Consider the following 10,053-nt stretch of genomic DNA (forward strand, 5'->3'; position numbering starts at 1 on the left):
CTAGATTCTTACCTTTTAAAAACCTTAGATTGTCTAGAACTGTCCAGATTTAGTGGTCCCAAATTCCTCCAGGACCATAAGGAAGGGACGGGTAGCAGCACGCTTAGAGGTCGTTAAATTAAACTCGGTTATATAACCACCAATGGGAGGGTAATGGGTAGTAAAAGGATATGATGAGTGCACGCTAATGTCACGTGTAGCCCCTCATTGAGGAGTGATTGCCGGGCATTGCATGGGTATGATCCTATAGGCTAATCAACCTAGGACTTCCCTTTCCCAATTTCATATGTGTTTAAATTTTACTAACTTTCTTTTCTTTACATATACATGTGCAAGTTGTTCAAACCTCTCTCTTGCTCCCATTACCTGAATCGTACATGTACTTAGAATGTGAAAACATACCTTTGTTTACAAATATGTGTTGAAACTATTTACTTGTTAAAATAACTAATTCACATAGTTTATGTTCGGCCGGGACCCACCGTTGTGGACCGGGAGGGGTGCCTAACACCTTCCCCTCAGGGTTATTTCAATCCCTTACCCTAATCTTTGGTAATGCAAACTAGTTACACGAGTTAATTATTCTAGGTGCCCTAACGCACCATAATCCGTTAGGTGGCGACTCATCAAATACCCAATTCCCAAAAGGAAACGAGTTGTCCCCCCCATGAATGTTGAAACCCATAATTCCCTACCAAAGGGGAAAAAAGGGGGCACGACAGGGCCAACTCAGGCACCAGTTGCGCCCACTGTGATTCCAGGTCTACAGGAGGCTTTGGTTCAGATTTTGACTGTGTACCAGCCTTGCCTAGGCGGTCTCCTTTTCGGCCGCATCAGCCACTTCTCAGGCCGGGGGAGGTGCTCAGACTCCCGTCGCCCGTACACCCGAGCAAGTGATGCAGGGACAACAGACACCAGGGGCACTACCAGCCCAGCCAGTTGCAATTGCTCAGGCCGATGTGGTTCCTATTATGACTGATGATGAGCGGAAGAGACTAGAGAGCTTTGGGAGGCTCCAGCCTCCATCTTTCAGTGGGGAAGAGTTAGAGGATGCCCAGGGTTTGTTGGACAAGTGTCAGTAGATTCTCCGCACAGCAGGTATTCTGGAGACCAGTGGGGTCTCGTTCACTACTTTCAGTTATCTAGGGCTGCCTTTAGATGGTCGGAGGCTTATGAGAGACGCAGGCCGGTCGGTGTAGTACCACTTACCTGGCAGGACTTCACTGTTCTCTTCTTGGAGAAGTTCGTACCGCAGTCTCGCAGAGAGGAGCTTCGCAGATAGTTTGAGCAGCTATGTCAGGATACATGTCTGTGATGCAGTACGAGATGAGGTTTTCTGAGTTGGCCCGTCATGTTTTTTGGTTGGTTTCCACTGATAGGGAGAGGATTAGGAGGCTCATTGATGACCTCATATATCAGCTGCGGTTGCCTATGACTAGGGAGAGGGTGTTTGGTGCTACTTTCGATGAGGTTGTTGATATTGTTCAGCAGATAGAGATGGTCCGCAGCCAAGAGTGGGGTGAGAGGAAGGCCAATAGGCCTCGTGGATTGAGTGGTTTCAGTGGTGTTCCTTTTGGGGGGTCAGTTCTACCACAACAGGGGACGTCCTTATAGGCACGCCCAGACGGCTCGTCCAGTTCACCATGGCGCATCATCCGGCCATGGTTCATTTAGTGCCCTTCCAGCTTAGAGTTCGTCTTGTGCACCGTCAGCTCAAGGTTCATCTGTACTGGGTCCTTCTGACAGTTATTCTGGTTCTCGAGGTCCTTCTTAGTACTCACCGCCATTCATAGGGAGTGGTTGTTTTGAGTGTGGAGATTTGGGTCACATCAACATGCATTGTCCCTGCCTTTTAGGAGGCCTAGCTCAGCAAAGGAGTCAACATACCACTTCACCACCGGTTACTTCACCACTCGCCCATCCAGCTAGGGATGGATCTCAGGCAGCTAGGGGTCGCCCTAGAGTGGGAGGCCGATCAGGGGATGGACAGGCCCGGTTCTATGCTCTTCCTGGTAGACCAGATGCCATTGCTTCAGACACAGTGATCATAGGTATTGTCTTAGTATGGCACAGGGATGCCTCATTATTATTTGACCCTGGTTCCACTTATTCATATGTATTATCGTATTTTAATCATTATTTGGATATACCCCGTGAGTTCTTAGTTTCATCTGTTCATGTATCTACGCCGGTGAGCGATACTATTATTGTGGGCCGTGTTTAACGGTCGTGTGTGGTGACTATTGGCGGATTGGAGACTAGAGTTGATCTCTTACTGCTTAGTATGGTCAATTTCGACATGATGTTTGGTATGGATTGGTTGTCTCCACGTCATTCTATTTTGTATTGTCACGCTAAGACCGTGACGTCGGTGATGCGGGGGTTGCCAAGGATTGAGTGGAGAGGTTCTCAAGACTATGTTCCTAGCAGAGTGATTTCGTATTTGAAGGCCTAGCGGATTATTGGGAAGGGTTGTTTATCTTACTTGGCCTTTGTAAGGGATGTTGGTTCTGATACCCTTACTATTGATTCTGTTCCAGTGATGCGAGATTTTCCGGATATGTTTCCTGCAGACCTACCGGGCATGCCGCTCGATAAGGATATTGACTTTGGTATTGACTTGGTGCCGAGCACTCAGCCCATTTCTATTCATCTATACCGTATGACATCGGCTGAGTTGAAGGAGTTGAAGGAGCAGCTTCAGGAACTTCTTGATAAGGGGTTTATTCTAGTGTGTTGCCTTGGGGTGCACCGATTCAGTTTGTGAAGAAGAAAGATGGCACCATGCACATGTGAATTGATTATAGGCAGTTGAATAAAGTCACAATCAAGAACAAGTTTCGTTTGTCGTGCATTGATGATCTATTTGACCAGCTTTAGGGAGCGAGAGTGTTCTCCAAGATTGATTTGAGGTCTGGGTATCAACAGTTGAAGATTCAGGACTCGAATATTCTAATGTCTGCATTTAGGACCCGTTATGGTCATTATGAGTTCTTTGTTATGTCTTTTGGGTTGACCAACGCCCCAAAAACATTCATGCATCTAATGAACAGTGTGTTCTAGCCTTATCTCGACTTGTTTGTCATAGTGTTCATTGATGATATCCTGGTGTACTCTCATAGCCAGGAGGAACATGCCCAGCATTTGAGGATTGTGTTGCAGCGGTTTAGGGAGGAGAAACTTTATGCCAATTTCTCTAAGTGTGAGTTTTGGCTCAGTTCAGTGGCATTTTTGGGGCACGTGGTGTCCATTGAGGGGATTAGGGTGGATCCGAAGAAGATAGAGGCGGTTCAAAGTTGGCCCAGACCGTCCTCAGCTACGGAGATTCGGAGCTTTCTTGGTTTTGCCGACTATTATCGTCGCTTCGTGTAGGGTTTCTCTTCTATTACATTGCCCTTGACCAAATTGACCGAAAAGGGTGATCCTTTTAGGTGGTCGAATGAGTGTGAGGAGAGCTTTCAGAAGCTCTATACTGCCTTGATCACAACTCCAGTTCTAGTTTTGCCTTCAGCTTCAGGCTCTTATACAGTCTATTATGATGCTTCTTGGATCAGTATTGGGTGTGTTTTGATGCAGGAGGTAGAGTGATTGCTTATGCTTCACGCCAGTTAAAGCCTCATGAGAAGAACTAACCTTTTCATGATTTGGAGTTGGCTGCCATTGTTCATGCATTAATGATTTTGAGGCATTATCTCTACGGTGTGTCTTGTGAGGTGTTCACGGATCATCGAAGCCTCCTGCACTTATTTAAATTGATGGATCTAAATTTGAGGCAGCGGAGATAGTTGGAGTTGCTAAAGGACTATGATATTACTATTCTGTATCATCTGGGGAAGGCCAATATGGTGGCCGATACCTTGAGTAGGAAGGTAGTGAATATGGGTAGCCTTGCATTCATTCCTGTTCGTGAGAGAACGCTTGCAGTTGATGTTCAGGCCTTGGCCAACCAGTTCGTGAGATTAGATGTTTCAGAGACCAGTCGTGTTCTGGCTTGTATGGTTTCTCGGTCATTATTATTTGATCGCATCAGAGAGAGCCAGTATGATGATCCTCTTTTGCTTGTCCTCAAGGACAAGGTTCAGCATGGTGATGCCAGAGATGTTACCATTGGGGATGATAGGGTGTTGAGGATGCAGGGTCAGATTTGTGTGCCTAATATGGATGGGCTATGTGAGTTGATTCTTGAGGAGGCCCACAGTTCGCGGTATTCCATTCATCCGGGTGCTGCGAAGATGTACCAGGACGTGAGGCAACACTATTGGTGGAGGAGAATGAAGAAGGATATAGTAGGGTTTTTAGCTTGGTGCCTTAACTGCCAGCAGGTAACGTATGAGCATCAGAGACCGGATGGATTTCGTCAGAGGCTAGAGATTCCAAAGTGGAAATGGGATGGATTTTGTATTTGGGCTCCCACGGACTTCGAGGAAGTTCGATGCTATTTTGGTGATTATGGATCGGCTGACCACGTCCGCGCACTTCATTCTAGTTGGAACTACTTATTCGTCGGAGAGATTGGCTAGGATTTACATCCGAGAGATTGTTTGCCTTCACGGTGTGCTAGTGTCCATCATTTTAGATCGGGGAACGCAGTTTGCATCACAGTTCTAGAGGGCAGTATAGCGAGAGTTGGTAACCCAGGTTGAGTTGGCTACAGCATTTCACGCTCAGACGGACGGACAGTCCGAGCGCACTATTCAGATGTTGGAGGACATGTTACGCGCTTGTTTCATTGATTTCGGGGGTTCATGGGATCAGTTTCTGCCGCTCGCGGAGTTTGCATATAACAACAACTATCAGTCGAGTGTTCAGATGGCCCCGTATGAGGCTTTTATGGGAGATGGTATAGATCTCTCGTGGTTTGGTTTGATCCAGGTGAGGCTACGCTATTGGGTACTGGCTTGGTTCAGGATGCTTTGGATAAGGTTAAATTTATTTAAGAGCGGCTTCGCACGACGCAGTCTAGGCCTAAGAGCTATGCCGACAGGAAGGTCCGTGATGTTGCTTACATGGTTGGGGAGACGGTTCTGCTGAGGGTTTCACCCATGAAGGGTGTTATGAGGTTCGCAAAGAAGGGCAAGTTGAGCCCTCGGTATATTAGGCCGTTTGAGGTACTTTTAAGGATTGGAGAGGTGGCTTACAAGCTTGCCTTGCCACCTAGTCTGTCGAGTGTGCATCTAATATTTCATGTTTCTATGCTTTAGAAGTATGTCGGCGATCTGTCTCATGTTTTGGATTTCAGCACGGTTCAGTTAGATAGTGATATGACTTATGATGTAGAGCCGGTGGCCATTTTGGATTGGCAGATTCGAAAGTTGAGATCAAAAGATATAGCTTCAGTGAAGGTGTAGTGGAGAGGTCATCCGGTTGAGTAGGATACTTCGAAGACCGAGTGGGAGATATGAAGCAAATATCCGCACCTATTTGAGTCTCCAGGTATGTTTCTAGACCCGTTCAGGGACGAATGTTTTGTTTAAGAGGGGGAGGATGTAATGACCCAAACGGTCGTTTTGAGAGTTGTAGACACGTTCCCCCATTTACTGCTCATTTTGTGTTTTACAGTTGTTATATGACTTACCGGGTTAGCCGGTTCGGGTCCAGGGAGATTTCAGAATGAATTAAGACACTTAGTCTCAAAGGTGGAAGCTTAAGTTGAAAAGGTTGACCGGATGTTGACAAATGTGTAAACAACTCCGGAATGGAGTTCTGATGGTTCTGTTAGCTCCGTTGGGTGATTTTGGACTTAAGAGCATGTCCGGATTGTGATTTGGAGGTCCGTAGTTGAATTAGGCTTGAAATGGTGAAAGTTGGATTTTGGAAAGTTTGACCAGAAGTGGACATTTTGAAATCGGGGTCGGATAGGAGTTTCAGAAGTAGGAGTATGTCCGCGGTTCCATTTGTGACTTTTGTGTAATATTTGAGGTCAATCGGACGTGGTTTGATAGGTTTCAGCATCGTTTGTAGAAGTTGCAATTTCCTTAGTTTCAATAGGCTTGAATTGGGGTGCAATTCGTGTTTTTGATGTTGTTTGATGTAATTTGAGGGCTTGACTAAGTTTGTATTGTGTTTTAGGAATTGTTGGTATATTTGGTTGAGGTCTCGGGGACCTCGGGTGGATTTCGGGTAGTTAACGGATTTTGAATTGAACTTAGAGAATTGCTGAAGTTGGCAGCTGCGGGTGTAATCGCACCTGCGGAAGTCTCATTGCAGGTTCGAGCTCGCAGATGCGAGGAGAGGAGTGCAGAAGCGGCCTAAGACGAGGTGGCTAGTGGTCGCAGGTGCGATGTGAGGGCCGCAGAAGCAGAGCCGCTCTTGCAGAAGAATGATCGCAGAAGCGAAGAGGGAGGGAGCTGAGGTGGCCAAGGTTCTGCAGAAGCAGATGAGTGGGCGTAGAAGCACGTCCGCAGATGTGGAGGGTGGTGCACAGGTGCGAGGTCTGGGAGTCTAAGTGATCTCCGTAGATGCAAAGTTTTCACCGCAAAAAGTGGTACCGCAGAAGCAGATTTTGGACCGCAGATGCGGTTTGACTGGGCAGAACATAGAAATTCAAGGGATCGCGATTTTTCTTCATTTTAGGCGTTCCAAGCTCGGTCTAAGGCAATTTTTTTCGAGGATTTTTAGGAGATTGTTGAGGTAAGTCCCTTGTGATCATATTTGATCAATAATCTTGTTTACCCATTGATTTTCCCACCTAGATTGTGTGGTTTTGAGGTGAAATTTGGGGGTTTGAGGTTAGGGATTTGGAGAGTTTGATTTGGGGATTTGGGTGGAGATTTGGTATTGGATTTTGATAAAATTTGTATGGTTGGACTCGTAGTTAAATTGGCTTTTGGGTTTTGTGACATTTCTCAGATTTCGAGACGTTGGCTCAGGGGCTGGCTTTGAGCCGATTTTTGATTTTTGACTTATAACTTCGTAATTTCTTGTGTAATTGATTCCTTTAGCCGGTATTGATTGTATCATATTGTTTGTGACTAGATTCGGGGCATTTTGAGGCCGATTTGTGAGGCAAAGGTGTATTGGAGTAAAGTTTTGCTCGGACTGAGGTAAGTAACACTCCTAAAGTTGGCTCTGAGGGTTCGTACCCGAATTATGTGTTATATGATTGGCGTTGGGGTGACGCACATGCCATGTGATGGGCGTGCGGGGGTGCACCGTGAGAATTATGGTATGGTCGATTCCATGGCACTGTATAGTGGATTTAACTTGTTGATATCCGTATTTTCATCATGTGATCACGTAATTGAGTTGTCAATCATGCTAGAGTTCATGTTTAGGCTATAAGCTGGTACTGTTGGGACCCATAGTGGTCGTTTCATGATGTTGACTTATTTATTTCATTGAAAATTGTATTCAGCCGTATTCATTAATTACATATCATATCTCAGTCTCGCTTGTTATTTATTGATACATCATATCATCATTTTCGGGCTAGTTTCATGACATTATGAGCTCGTGAGAGAGAGACTGGAGAGATTGATGACTGATTGAGGCCGGGGGCCTAATTATGAGTGACATTTAGAGGATCGGGCTGCACGCCGCAGCGGGTTTTAATGATTTATGATAGCGCTTGGGATGAAGGAGCCCCTCCAAAATCTGCACACACCCCCAGTGAGCGCAGTTGATTGATATTGAGGGATGGATCTTCCCTGGACATGGATCTTGTCCGAAACATTTATACCTGGGGATGGATCTTCCCCATGGGCTGGATTGGCCCTACCCGGTACTAGGTGATTGATGGTCAGTTGATGTATATATCCAGGATGGATCTTCATTGGGTCGGATTGGCCATATACAGTAATAAGTGATTGAGCATTTGGAGAGAGTGAGCACATGAGGTTATTAGCATGGTGCATCACATACAGCATATGCATTGGCATATATAAGTATCATATCATTTAGAATTGATTCATCTTACTGAAATTGAGTTTAACTGTTAAACTTGAAAGCATGTTTACGCTTTTGTACTGTTATTCTTATATTGAACTGTTTCGGTTTAGTTCGTCACTACTTTCAGTCCAAAGGTTGGATTTGTTACTTATTGAGTTGGTTGTACTCACGCTACACCCTGCACCTCGTGTGCAGATCCAGGTGCTTCCGTTCACGGCGGCTGCTGGTTTGTGGAGTCAGGATCTTCGGAGACTATCGAGGTAGCTGCATGGCATTCGCAGACCTTGACTCCCCCGCCTTATCTTCATTTATGTTTCAGTTCTTATTCTCTAGACGTTGTAATAGACTATATCCCTGTATAGATGCTCATGTACTTGGTGACACCCCGGTTTTGAGAAAGATTTTGTATTGAGTTGCGAATTTTATTCTCTTTTTAAAAGTTCTTCCTTAAATATTAACTGCTTACGTATTTTTTAAAGCTCTTATTGTGTTTAAATGGTTGAGTAGTTGGCTTGCCTAGTTCCACGATAGGTGCCATCACGACGATTTGATTTTTGGGTCGTGACACTAAGCTTAGCCAACCACCCTCGTTGTCTCCTCAACTTACACGTACGGTTTGTGTGAATAATTCAAAGCCACTCGTATGAAATTGGTTTATGCAATGATTAAAAGTCTAAAATGCCCTCAGCCTTTTCTTAAAAGACATGAAGCAGCTAGGCCGAAACCTGAACTCTTCTAATATATAGTAAATTACTAACTTTTTTACCTAATTCATCTATGTTTTTTTATTTACAGAAAATAACTAAAGTTTTCTTACAACATATATACAAATTTTGTCAAAATTTACAATTTATCACTAATTAAAATATTTTTTATAGAATCCAGTCAAAAACTACAATTTACATACAATTTAAATACATCTTGTATACAATTATGTTAGTTGTATATAATTTGTATGTCGTTTTTACGCAGTACAAATTATATAGAGTTTCTTTATGGCTTCTTCATCGAGTTTCACTCAGAAATTCTAACCAAAATGAACTCGAATCTTCATCAAATTCTCTCAAAATTGTCACGACCTGGTATCCCATCATCAGGGCCGTGATGGCGCCTAACATCTACTTGCTAGGCAAGCCAACATTAGGTAATTAATTAACTAGATTTGGCAAGTATAACAAGGTGATGATAATTAACAATTAATAAACTCAAAAATGAACAGTGTTATTATAAGTAACGTGGTACTAAACTACTACCAAAAATCCAAAGTCACAAGTACATGAGCATCTAGAATACTACAAACATGGTCTGAAGAAAAACATAATACGGTCTGAAACTAGAACAATAGTGAAGAATGGTAGAAGGGGACTTCAGGGACTGTAATGCAGCAGCTCTACCTCAAGTCTCCTGTAGCTGTCAAATCCGAGTAGTCTCCGCTACGTGCCGATGGGTCCAATACCAGTATCTGCACAAGAAGTACAGAAGTGTAGCATGAGTAAAGACGACCCCATCTACTCTTTAAGTGCCGAGCCTAACCTCGACAAAGTAGTGACGAGGCTATGGAAAGTCACTCACAATAAACCTGAACAAAATTTTTTAATAATAAAAAAACAGGAATAAAAAGAAAGCAGTAAACTAATATAAACGGACCGGTAGGTCAACTACCCTAAGGGCCCCAAAATAACATGATCTCAAATATCATGTCACAATACCGAGAACAATCTCTACAACCTCAGAAAATTACAACACATCAAATCTGTTGCGGCGCATAGCTCGATCCCACCATTTCATCATCTGTTCATATCATATTCCATCATTGTCTCTTCATATCGTATCATTTCAATACCGTTATGGAATACAACCCAATCTCATCATATCAATTCATTTCAATATCATTGTGGCGTAGAACCCGATAACAACAATTTCAAATTCTTAACATAAACAACGCAACACCAATACTTACAAATTATCAACACAAAAGAAGATGAAATGTACGTAACATTTAAGATCCATCGATATAACAAAGAATATCCAACACTTCGAAATCCCAAACCTATCTAATCATCAATACAAGAATAGCTAAACGGCTCACATAAGTGAAACAACATAATAGAGTGCATCGAGTAATATAAGGAAAATAAAAACATGTAAAACATGTGACAATAAGAA

This window comes from Nicotiana attenuata, chromosome 7 (genome assembly GCF_001879085.1).
Source record: "Nicotiana attenuata strain UT chromosome 7, NIATTr2, whole genome shotgun sequence".
Taxonomy (NCBI): Eukaryota; Viridiplantae; Streptophyta; class Magnoliopsida; order Solanales; family Solanaceae; genus Nicotiana; species Nicotiana attenuata.